General features: G+C 37.4%; 1 pseudogene; it reads left to right on the top strand.

The window, feature by feature from the left end:
• Positions 1-3,026: 3,026 nt before the first annotated feature.
• On the top strand, positions 3,027-12,333 carry LOC139480387 (uncharacterized; annotated as a pseudogene).
• The last annotated feature ends 503 nt before the right edge of the window (positions 12,334-12,836 follow it).

The following is a 12,836-nucleotide window of genomic DNA, read 5'->3' as shown; positions in this document are numbered from 1 at the left end:
AACCTGGATCTTTTGTCTTTGTTGGTGGTCAGCAGCCGTTGTGGTCAAGCGATGTCTACTGTAGTCGGCTAGTGCGACAAACGTGGGCACTGTTGACTCAATCTGCCACGCAATTACAGTAAAAATGACAAAAATACGAATGCGCGTTTGTGGACTGCGGACTCGCGTTAAATCGGATAAAGGGAGATAACCGAGTTAAAATTAAAAAGAATATATACTCTATAACGGGCGGATACAGATTTCTGGAAAAAGAGGGATGCATTTTGTGATTTGACAATTCGTATTTGGTAGAGGTGTCATTTTCATGAAAACATGTTACCAAACGAGAACGTTATAGTATTGTATACCCGATCACCGTTGAATGTTGACTATTATTGACGGATTATTTGTGTTTCAATATGGGGCGTGGTTGGGTGGTGCATGTGTCAAAGAATATCTGTTATGCAGGTAACTGTTTATGTGAAACGGAATACAGTTTTAGAGGGCAGGACCTCTATAGCTGAAAGCCCTGTGGACCCAGTGAAGGTATTAACGTGCGGGAGATAGTGTACTCTGATCACTGTCTCTTTGTAATTAGGGTATTGGGTGGGTAAATCGTGGGTCTTGAAAGACTTGCATTAAACATGTTAGGGTACCTCTTTAAAAGCACGTCTGTAAGGTTGGTTGGTTGGTTTGTTGTTTAACGCCGCACTCAGCAATATTCCAGCTATATGACGGCGGTCTGTGAATAATCGAGTCTGGACCAGACAATCCAGTGATTAATATCAGGAACATCGATCCACGCAATTGGGATCGATGACATGCATCAACCAAGTCAGCGAGCCTGACCACCCGATCCCGTTAGTCGCCTTTTACGACAAGCATACTCACCTTTTACGGCAAGCATGGATTGCTGAAGACCTATTCAACCCCGGAATCTTCACGGGTCACGTCTGTAAGGGCTCCACAAGCGTGAAGTATATGATTTCAGATTATCGTACAATGGGTGAGGTAAGGTGACATAGGGTTCAGAGTCGCGTCCAAGATTATTGCTCTTATGGAGTATAGATGCCTATTCCACCTCGGATTCCAAAGGCGGAGATGTATGTATAGATACACAGTCGTACCGTCATCACTAGCCTTGCTCCAAGTCTGTACTGAATGATAAGTCCATAGGTGAATGATAGTCCTTACAATAGGCAAGTCTAGATAAGTAGGCAGTAAGGACGCCAGTCTCTTATCGGGACAACAAGTTATTTGTACTAATAATGTTTGCCTTAGAAGCTTGTGCAAGTATACGCCATCACTACCACAACAACGCTTTAAAACTCCGTTCAAGTAATGCGTAATGAATGTTCTACTTCAGAAAACATTATTTCCAGACTGATATTTCCCAGATATAACACCATAGGTTAAAAAAACGTATTACATAAGCAGGCACTTTCAATGAAAATATAAACCCATATATCAATGACATAACATTTTACTTTTATTCTAACCTTTACCTAACACGAAAAGGGCGTGTGTGAGCATTGTTGGAAAGTGTAAATTAAATTACTTTTTTTCTGAGTTCGTCGAGTACAATACACGAGCAAACAGTCTGTACAAGCGTACTGCGACCCGACGTCACCTGTATGCTGTGCCTGTCGTTTATTCCAGAAACCCACAATGTGGCGTTTTCTCGCTGTCGCGTTTTACAACTTAACTTAAATAACATGGGACCTCCCTAGTTATTGTGTGTCCTATACAAACACTGTACTGAAACGCTAAACACAAAAACGTTGGGTATTATTTTTTCATTTTGGACAATGCCCAACCCCGATTCTCATAATGAAATGAGTGAAGAGGTCAGAACCCTCCTCAACTTGGAGCGCAAGGGTCGGCAAGGTGCCCTTATTAACAAACCTAAAACTTTAAACTGAGTTCGAACAAAATGAATTTTTGTTAGAGAAACGGGCGTGGAGGTTTGAGGGAACCGAGTGCTCCTATTTCATTTGTTTATTGTTTCATGACGTGAACAGAATAAAATAAGAACTATTCCGCTTTTCTTTCGTTTCATGTTCCGTGGACAGGTGTAATTGTTTGTATAAATGAAAAAGCAGTTAAAGATATTTTAAAGTAAACACTTGTCGTCGTTTGTTTACATTTCTCAAACTTAGAGAATAAACTTTACGAGACAAGCAATCGTCACCACATTAACATGGCTACATGTAAAAGGGGACTATATGCTTGCCGTAAAAGGCGACTATGCTTGCCGTAAAAGGCGACTATATGCTTGCCGTAAAAGGCGACTATATGCTTGCCGTAAAAGGCGACTATATGCTTGCCGTAAAAGGCGACTATGCTTGTCGTAAGAGGCGATTAACAGGATCGGCTGGTCAGGTTCGTTGACTTGGTTGATGCATGTCATCGATCCCAATTGCGTGGATGTCAATCACTGGGTTGTCTGGTCCAGACTCGATTGTTTACAGACCGCCGTCATCTAGTTGGAATATTGCTGAGTGCGGGGTTGAACAACAAACAAACAATTTATTTACACTAATAGAGATAAATGGAAATGTAATAGAAACACGGACTATACCGAATTAGTTAATTATGCGTTTTAAACAAAACTTTATGTACTTTATGCTAGTGGTGATATTGTGGCGAAACTATACGTTTGCGATACTGTTTACGTAAAAGAGACATTTTGCCGGGCAAAAGAAAGTTTAGCCTTGAAAATTCACACTTTATTCTCCTGATTACTGTGAAATTACCAACCCTATATGATCCTTGAGACGTCATGTGCACGTCACCTGTGAGATACTCCTTGTGTGAGTGAGTATGGTTTTACGCCGCTTTTAGCAATATTCCAGCACTATCACGGCGGGGGACACCAGAAAAATGGGCTTCACACATTGTATCTATGTCGGGAATCGAACCCGAGTCTTCGGCGTGACGAGCTAACGCTTAAACCACTAGGCTACCCGACCGCCCCAGGTACTCCTTGGTATGATGGATGTAATATCGCCCATGATACCCACCCGATCCAGGAAATATTACCTACTACTAGCACAGAGTTGTTAGCAAATATGACCTGTTACTAGTAGGTACAAAGACGGTCTCTACGTCTCTGGAGACTAACATTTACTGCTAGTACTAACTAACAGTAACAATTAAATAGCATAACCATATTAGGATGTATGTTCACAGGGGCGCATTTCACGCCATATTGGAACATGCAGTGTCGAACACAGCATTCAGCAGATGGTAGGATGTCATCATTTTGTTGTTGTTTTTATCTCCGGTCTAGATAGGCTAGACTTAGATTTAGTATCTTCATACGGTATATATATTTTATACATCACCTAATTACAATTTTAACAACCAATAGATAGATCTATAGATATATCAATCCGGTCTTAATAGAAGATCGTTACGGTTTTCATTCATACATGCCATTGTATGTGTATTTGTTTGATAGAACTACACATATTTATAAGAACTGATCGTTACAAAATATATTGGCAAACAAGGTTAAAGTTTGTCTTTGGAAAATTCGTCCCGACGTGGTCAGAAAGAGTTATCCCCCTTGGCCGGCATAGCGATCGGTTTTCGATCAAACATTTATCGGTTAGATCTTGCTTTTTGTTTATCTGTTCTTACTTGTTCGTTGGTCATAATGTTATCTAGTCTTTGTGCAAACATTATTTACAGTCTACAACCATTCACTATGGTACTTTTTATTTTCAGATACTGAGATGGAGAACGTCAACGTGCCTGCTGACCCTGCACATGACGCATGTTTGTATTCTATGTCTGTAGGCCCAGAATGAGTGTAGGACTAACATAGATATATCAACGGGGAAGCATCAAATCTCATCTAGATTATTAGTGTTAATTAACTTGTTTTGCTGAAAGGTCTGGGTTCTGGGTTCAAAGTGAGGTCCATTTCTGGCGTTCGCTCCATTGTGAGATAAGGCCCACGCTCTAATTCACTAGTCTACATGCCCTCTTTTTTGTTTGTTGTTGTTGTTGTTGTTGTTATGATGAACACTGAGGGAATATGTAGACATATGAGGTTAATAAAGGATCATAAAGATTATTGTGCATCCGGCAAATTTATAGTAAACTATACATGTATCATTGATTACCTCCCTTTGCAACCAATATGTCAAGATATCAGTACCAATTTACTCATTTTTTTATTCCCAGGGTATCCAAGTGGGCTGTGTCCTGCCACATTCAGGACATTTGAGGTGCAACCCTTGTAGGAAATCAGGTATGTTGTATTCTACCCCTATACATGTTGGGAATTTATATTATTATACTAAGGCTAATTTACTGTTGTATAGATTTAGCACAAGCTAAGCACAGGTGCTGTGAACATTTATATTTATGCACCCCCATGATAAAGTCAGGGATAACAATAGAGGAATCATCATACATCAAATTAAATCATGGATGTCATGATATGAAAAACCACATTTGTAGTATTATCGGTACCTCATTATATCAGTCTTTCCTCACTGGATCATCAGCTGACACACTGTGATATTACTGAAACTCTGTTCTAAGTTGCATTAAGCCAACTCAACCATTCACTATGCAAACTCGCTCACCTGATTATGGCAATTGTGAAAGTATTACTTTCCCTCAGACCTTAGGACATTTATTAAGTTATGAGGTGTGAGTTGGTATACTGTAATCAAACTACAGGCTATCATGAATACAGGAATATCCAATTTGAAGTCAAATGAGCTTATGTCATGGTGCATTATCTGTCATCTGTCCATAACTAACTTGTACACTTTCAAAACCTCCTCTGAATCTACAAGGCATATGAAACTGAAATCTCAGCAATGATATTCTAAAACATGAGGCCATTTACAAAATATCACTTTTGCATATTACACAGCAAATTCAGATGTGGCATTATGAAACTTGATATGTGTTATGGGGTTTACATTGGTGTATTTTTTGCTTGATCTGGGAGGAACATCTTAGATATTTACCACTTGATGAGACCCACCTGCGTGGAAATGGTGCTCACAAACCAAGGAAAATAATCATGGTAATTATTGGATTTGAACCCATTGTCATAGATTTCTGGCATATGAAAGGGATGCAGCTTAGTCTCTGAAAATGTAAAATATTGATAGAAACATTTTATTTTCATTTTTGTTTAAAAGTAGACCCAGTGAGATGGGCTGGGCGGAAGGGAAAATAATATGGTTCAAGGACTGTGAGACAGACAGGGATGCAACTCTGCCCAGCAAATTGAGGTGGCTTCTTGGATGACTGTATTACCTGTGCCTTCTATGGCCTTAAACTTTCACATACCTTATGAAGTTTGTTTGTGTTTTCAATATCTTCTCTGAAAATCATATTTTCAATAAGCTGAGATTTTGTGTATTTGATCCCACTAACATGATGCCAGTACAACTTCAAGCTGTCTAGACATGGCAACCATATTGAACATATACTTTTCACCCTTTAGAAAGCCACTTCTGCATTTACGTTATGAAATTTGATATACAGTAATTATTTGGTAAACCCAACAACAGGGTCATATTTTGCAAGTTATTCTTATATTTGGAACTGCAACATTTTGTCTTCATGTGCTGCTGCAGCCATGATGAATGTGTTCTTTGACTCATTTCATTACCAATTATTATCCCCCACAACATGTTTTGCGGGGGTATTAAAATGGACATGGTCAGTCCTTGCATTCATACTTCTGTGTAAGATTTTGAAAAAACAATTACTATTTTCTTCACCAATCATGGTACATGGATAGGCCTAGTGGTGACCTGGTGCCTGTTGATAGTTTTGGATTTTTGTAAAATGTATCTTTTTAGTTTCCATGGCAACAACTTTGACTGAAATATGAGGGTAGTGATCGTTCTTGGAACATACCTTAAAAATCTACAATATTTCTTCACCAAACTTGACACACAGATCGGTCTAGTGGTGAACTGGTGCCTTTTGATAGTTTAGGATTTTAAAAAAATTAATATTTTGAGATGCCACAACTTTGACTCATACTGAAAATGAGGGTAGTGCTCCTTTCTATGCAGATTAATTTTTTTTAACAATATTTCCTTAACAAGCATGGAACATAGATAGGTCTAGTGTTGAACTGGTGCCTTTTGGTAGTTTAGGACATTTTAAAAATTGATATTTTGAGATGCCACAACTTTGACTCATACTGAAAATGAGGGTAGTGCTTCTTTCTGGGCAGATTAAAAAAAACTTACAATATTTCCTTAACAAGGATGGCACATAGATAGGTCTATTGTTGAACTGGTGCCTTTTGATAATTTGGGATATTTAGTTTCCATAGCAAGTATTTAGTATTTAGGGGATAATGGTGAATTTGTCTTCTTGCATATACTGTCATCCTTTTAATTGGTCAAGATGCTGTGAGAAAGTCTGTTCTGTAGATAAATAGTTTTGTTTCTTTTGCTTATTTTCTATACCCTTGTATTGCCTTTTTGTTGTAATAATATATTCCGTGAAAAAGTACAGGGAAGCTACAGATGCAATTTTAACACCTATACCCAGGGTAGTTTGTTCGAACAGTATTTCTGTCAGTCATGTGAGGAGACAGCCAAAAGGTAATGAAGGGAAATTTATTACATCAGAGCTACAGATAAGCAGCGTATTTGTGTAAAATACCCCCCAAAATTATTTAAACCCAATTACTTTCCATTAACTTGTGTACAGAAATGCATGCATTAAATGAAAAACTCAAATTATTAAAACAGCTCGCATAAATGCCCAACGAAGCTTTTTCAGCATGCATACAAAGGAGCTAATTGCTGAAACACAATTACAAGCTAATTTACTTTCTGAGTCAAACCTATGTATTTAGAACATTATTTCATTTTTTGAAATCTTAAAATGTTCACTAATTTTGGGAAAGACCCAAGAGAGTGATGAATACATGAGTGAAAAAATATTGGTTACCCAATGAAAAATGTAATAACCCAATTAAAATAGAAACCCTAAAGTAAAAACTGAATTGCTCAAAAAGTTATCTGGAGCTCCGTTACATGAGTCAGTTTAATGGCACCAATACAATGGGCACATCTGGCCTCCATTAGGTTGAATCTGGTAAACTGTGTCTGTGATTTTTTGGGGTGACGACATTGCAGCCATATTGAATGTTATTTTGACCAGGTACTCATGTATCATAGTGTTATTCATTTAACAGGCTGTAATACTATATTGCAATCTCCAATGTGCTATGTTTCAGTGATCATATGTTCCATTTGGTCATGCCATCATCTTTCACCTTTTTGTGTCCTAATAATGGAATGTACCAGTCAGTGTAATAACCTTGTACTTGCAATGTTTCCTATGAATCTTTTGGGAAGTGAAGCTATGATTGGTTATATATGTATGTTATTATGCACTCCAACAATGGTATAAAATAGATCTACTGTTCTTTTCAGATTTCAGATTCAGATTATCATGCCATGGTCATACCCTTTGCATGCACCCTTGTATCTAGATTACAGGTATACTAACACTGTTTGGATTGTTACGGACATGATCCAAGTAATGCAGTCTCAAAAACGTAGTCACAGAATTTGATTCTTAACATTCCCAAAGGGCAACTATATGGAATGTCAGTTTTGGCTGATTTGGTGACGTGACACCCCAATTACATGGATAGCTGTTAGTGCTATCAACCTCTTGCCTGCCTGGACCAAGCACCATTAATTTAAGTGGTCATAAACAATTCACTCGTTTTTCCTCATTTGTCAATCATTATTAAATATTCATATCATTTGGTGTATCTGAACATTTGTTACTTATTTCTGCATAATCTTGTTAATCTATTTATGATGACCTTTACCAGTATTTAATTCCCTAAAAATAAATTCTGATCAGTTTCAGGCCCATTTAAACGGTTCGTAGTGAGGCATATTTTTGTTTATCCTAGATAACCTTAGCAATGTTGTCATGGAGAGGTTGATGGATGTTTATTACACTTTTTTAACCTTCATTTGCAAAGGTATTTTTGTAGCTTCCAATTCTGATTTGTTCAACTTTAAGAACTTTCTTCTCAGAAACCAAGGAAACTAAAACTTAATGACACCTGGCATGTGTAGCACCAAAATGGGACTCGGATTAAGTTATATGGTTGTCCCAGTGTTTTATTTTACAATTTGTTCATTCAGTTCTGTGGTGTCATGTGTTGTGTTTATTCTTATGAAGATTTTCATTCTTCGCATACCATGTTCACAGGTTTCACTGTCCAGTTACAAGAAGCCTGGTGTAAATAGCTTGTTTGGTCCAGTTGCACCCAACAAAGGTAACATTGATCGCCTCGAAACGTTAAACAAACTGGTTGTAATATAGCATAGACTATTTTTCCAGATAAGACAAATATACAAAATAAAACAAAATACTTTTTGAATACAAACAACATGGCCTGCTTGTCTGATGTTTGTCATCCTGACACAACTATTAGCTCACCAAGGTGAGCTTATGCCATACTGTGGGGTCCGTCGTCCGTATGTCAACGATTTTTTCTAAAAACTTCTTCATTTGACCACAAATTGACAATTAACGAAATTTGACTGGAAGCATCCCTTGGTGGTGAGGATTCAAAATTGTACAAATGGTGGGGCTGACCTCCCAAAGGGCTGGGTGGCAAGGCGGAATAGGAGTAATTTGGCTATATTGCTTTAAACAACTTCTTTATTGGAACTAAGAGATAGATATCAACCATATTTGGTTGGAAGAATTCTCCAATGCTGGGGATTAAAAATTGTACAAATGGAGAGGGCTGACCCCCCAAAGGGCTGGGTGGCGGGGCCAAATAGGAGTAATTTGGCTATATTGCTTTAAACGACTTCCTCTCTGGAACTAAGAGATAGATATCAACCATATTTGGTTGGAATCAATTCTCCAATGGTGGGGATTCAAATTGGAGAAATGGAGGGGCTGAAATTGCTTCTTGAAAAACAATTAAGAATGAAATTAAAAAAAGAGAAACTACACTCTCCAAGAAGCTGAAACTTAACTTTGTAGAAATGATGATGATCACTTGTAGCTTACCGGTACACAAAGCGAAGGTTCAAATAAGCTTATGTCATGGCTGTGTTCATCTATACTAATGGAAAAAAGTAACTGCTGTGTATTAAGTAGTGTAAATGTTATGTTATTGTAAATTACAACATAATATTTGGTCTTTTGTCTCATCAATGTTTTATCATAACAAATTCATTGACAAGATCCATTCCTGGTAATTGGAGATGGAGAGACACGCCCTAAAGAGGGGTGCAACTTGTAGGCGGGCACTATCCTGCTGCAACATGACATTACGTCCCTGCATGTGCACAAAGGCAAGAACATGATCTCAATCGATGTCCTCATAACAATGATGAGTCGTGTTTTCCCATGAGTTGTGATGCCACCCCATACCATTTCAGTTCCACCCCAAAACTGATTATGATAAGTAATGCAAGAGTTGCTAAAACATTCTCCAGTATGCATGTAGACCTTTGCACGACCATCAGAGCTGTTCAGATGAAACCCTCACTCATTTGTGAACAGTGTACTGTCCCTGTTTTTCTTCTGAACCTCAGATGCTGTCTACACCAAGTGTGACTGATAGTCCTGTGTAAGCAAAATTAGGCATATTGCTGAATGTTGGGACCGGATGTTGTGCTCTCTCAACCGGTAATGTACAGTTCTGCCACTAATTCGTCTTAACCCAAGAATTGTCCGATTATTAATGTGGCAGATGTTATTTTTGATTCGATGAACATTAAAAATGTTTGGCAACTTCGTTTTGCGCATTTCGTGTTTGCAACATGTCATCAAGCCGTGACAGCATTTTTAATTACAGTTGAACAAAAAGAAAAAAGATTTTATTAGACCCAGAGAGCTAAACAATCATTGTTTGCTGTTTACATTATGAAATCGTGTGTAAATACCTTGCTCCCAACTAACATGCAAACACACAAATTATGTGCAGTCCATAAACATTTGCATGCAAATTGTGAATCACGACCTTAAAACTGAGGAGATGTCTTCATCAATATGCATATTGAAAGATGCATTATTTAATTTCAGATTAAACTTAGTTTTGTCCAATCTCATTAAAATCTGATCTTAGTTTTCGCTACCGCTAACCAAAGATCTGAGGACATCCCATTACGGGTCACGTAGGAACGACCTTTCGCGATCATTGACCGACCAATGAAATGACTGAAATTGACATTTGCCAATCAGAAGGTAGCTATCTCGAGCTTTACTGCACTAGTTTCAAACTGGCGACTACGCCTCGAAACATATTTTGACGTATTCTCGATTAAATAAATTTAAAACTGACCAAAACAACATTCTGGAATGACTTATAGATGGCCTAAATTCTATGGATATAATCATAAAACCTGTAACTGTCGTTCGGAATACCCTCTGTTAAATATTTCGAGGATTCATGATTAGAAAACACATTTTGACTGTCACTTTCAGGATCTGGTAAGTGACGCTCTGATTGGTTGGATGAAAGGTCATGCTGACGTGACCCATAATGGGATGTCCTCAGATCATTTTTTAGCGGTAGCGAGAACTAAGATCTGATTTTGATGAGATTGAGTTTTGTTGGACTTTTTATTAAGAAAAGTTACCTTTTTCTGCTGGTATGTATGTCGTTAACGATTACACTTTCAACATCTCCTCTAGAGCGACAAAGCCTGTGAAGCTGAAACTTGGCATGAATCATCCCAGCAATGATGTCAGAATTGTGATTTGATGTTAAGTGTGTCGCTATGTAACAGCAGCGTATAAAATTCCCGCAAGGGCAACTTTGCAAATATTCCTGTCCAGATAAAATGCTTCCCGTCCAGAATTTTCTACACTAATGAACATAAGTAACAAAATGGTGAACATAAGAAAAGTACTGTTGATTGTTAGTTCTCAGAAAATAACAATAAACTGATGGATTGTCAACTTAGTTACCTTAACTCATTGAAATTCATCAAATTCCAAGTCTGATTGACTGCCTCTATGGTGTACTAGTAGAGTGTCTGCTCGGAGAGCGGAAGGTCAGAAATTTGATCCCTTGAAGCATCATTCCAAAAGACGTTAAAGGATGGTACTTGTTGTTACCCTGTCTTGCTCTCGGTAGTAAGGGCTAAAAGAAGGAATGGTCCACTCGGAGTCAGTATACTGTGTATAAAATTTGTTTTGCAGGTTTTTGTTGAAGTATATATTTTTTCGAAATTCATGTCTAACTGTATCAGTTATCTCCCTCACAAAATGTTGGTTGTATTTTAAGAACCTTACACTTACATACTTTGAAAATAACAAAATCAGATCAAATTATCATCTGTTATCACATTTTCCTTCACACGAATATCCAGATACAAATTATGAGTCTGTGTCCAGAAGCCAGAAATCTTTTACCAAAAAATAAATGCATATCAGTTTCTGGATGTGAATTACAAAAAGTACACAAATTATCATCAGATATTTTCATTTTTCTTCAAGAAAATATTTGTGGTAAAAACACCATCTTAATTTTGTATCCTGGACACATTTAACTGGCTTGAGAAAAATTCCTTGCCAGTTGAGATAACTGCAAATTATAACTTCCCATTAAGTTTTGAATTTAAGTGAGACAACATGATATTAAACTATAATATCTTTACAGGCATTTTAAATGGAACTTAACTTGATGTTGCCATGAACCTAAAATAAATGTATGCTATACCCACAAACGGTCAACTGTTTCCTGATTGGCTGATAATAGAATGGGAGGGGCTTGTTTTTCATTATATTGGGTTTAACAATGTCACTGATTTATGTAAATGTAAAAATAAGGTGTACTATGTGGATTTATTTATATTGAAGTTAAATCATAAGTTATTTTTCCATGAAAAATGTTCAATCAATGGTGATGACATCACTTATGTGAATATTTTCAACCTTTTCAGGGCAACTACCATGCTGTAATGAAACTTGATGGTATCAGTTTACACCAACGCTAAACTACATATACAGCTCCCAATACAGTGTGCTTTGAGAAGGGAGAGCAACTATGCCCTGTACGTTTCTGGAAAGAAGAAGTGTTGAGAAGAAGAGTTCTGTGTTGAAGTCAGCATTGACATCCTGAGTAGTGAAAAGATCAGCAGGGAGTAGCATCAGTTCGCTACTGTGTGGAGGGACAGTGTTTCTCCCTATACTCGTGGACAGTACTGTACATCTAAACATATGATTCATATTATATATTGTTTCATAATGTGAGGTGTGTTTTTTTCATTCATAATATCAATTATCATATATGGTGATTTTAGCATCTTACAAATATACTGTGCATGGAATTTCTTCACTTACACTGTTTTCAGCATTTTGAGGCAAAACTCTTTTCATGTGTTACATTTATGTTTATTGTTTCCTCAACAATAAAGAACTAGCAAAATGATGAATTTTGTTTGTAGTTGATTGATTATGACAAGGATAAACAGTATTATGTAGGCATGAATGTGGTCATGTATTCATCACCGAACGACATGTCAAATGGCTGATTGTGTTAATGTGCCCAATGGCATGGGTTTTGCTGATCTTGTCAGCCACTGATTTGCCTTGTCCACAATACATTTACCAGCGGCCTTGATACAGCTTACATTACAATCCTGGCAATCAATGCTACAGATTATGATTTTACATCAAAACAGATGGTAAGTTAGACAGTCCCAAATTATGATGTCACCATATTATCTCAACAGAAACATGAATCGCGAGGTGCTTTGGTAATGGTTACTACCCAATATATATCCGACAGTGACATAAAGCTGCGTTATTCTTGAATCAGACGCTATTGTCGCTAAATATAAACAGAAACATGAATCACA

This window comes from Haliotis cracherodii, unplaced genomic scaffold, assembly GCF_022045235.1.
Source record: "Haliotis cracherodii isolate W230 unplaced genomic scaffold, xgHalCrac1.p SCAF_4, whole genome shotgun sequence".
In the NCBI taxonomy this organism is placed as follows: Eukaryota; Metazoa; Mollusca; class Gastropoda; order Lepetellida; family Haliotidae; genus Haliotis; species Haliotis cracherodii.
The sequence above is the reverse complement of the archived record's forward strand: the minus strand, read 5'-3'. Positions and strand labels throughout refer to the sequence as shown.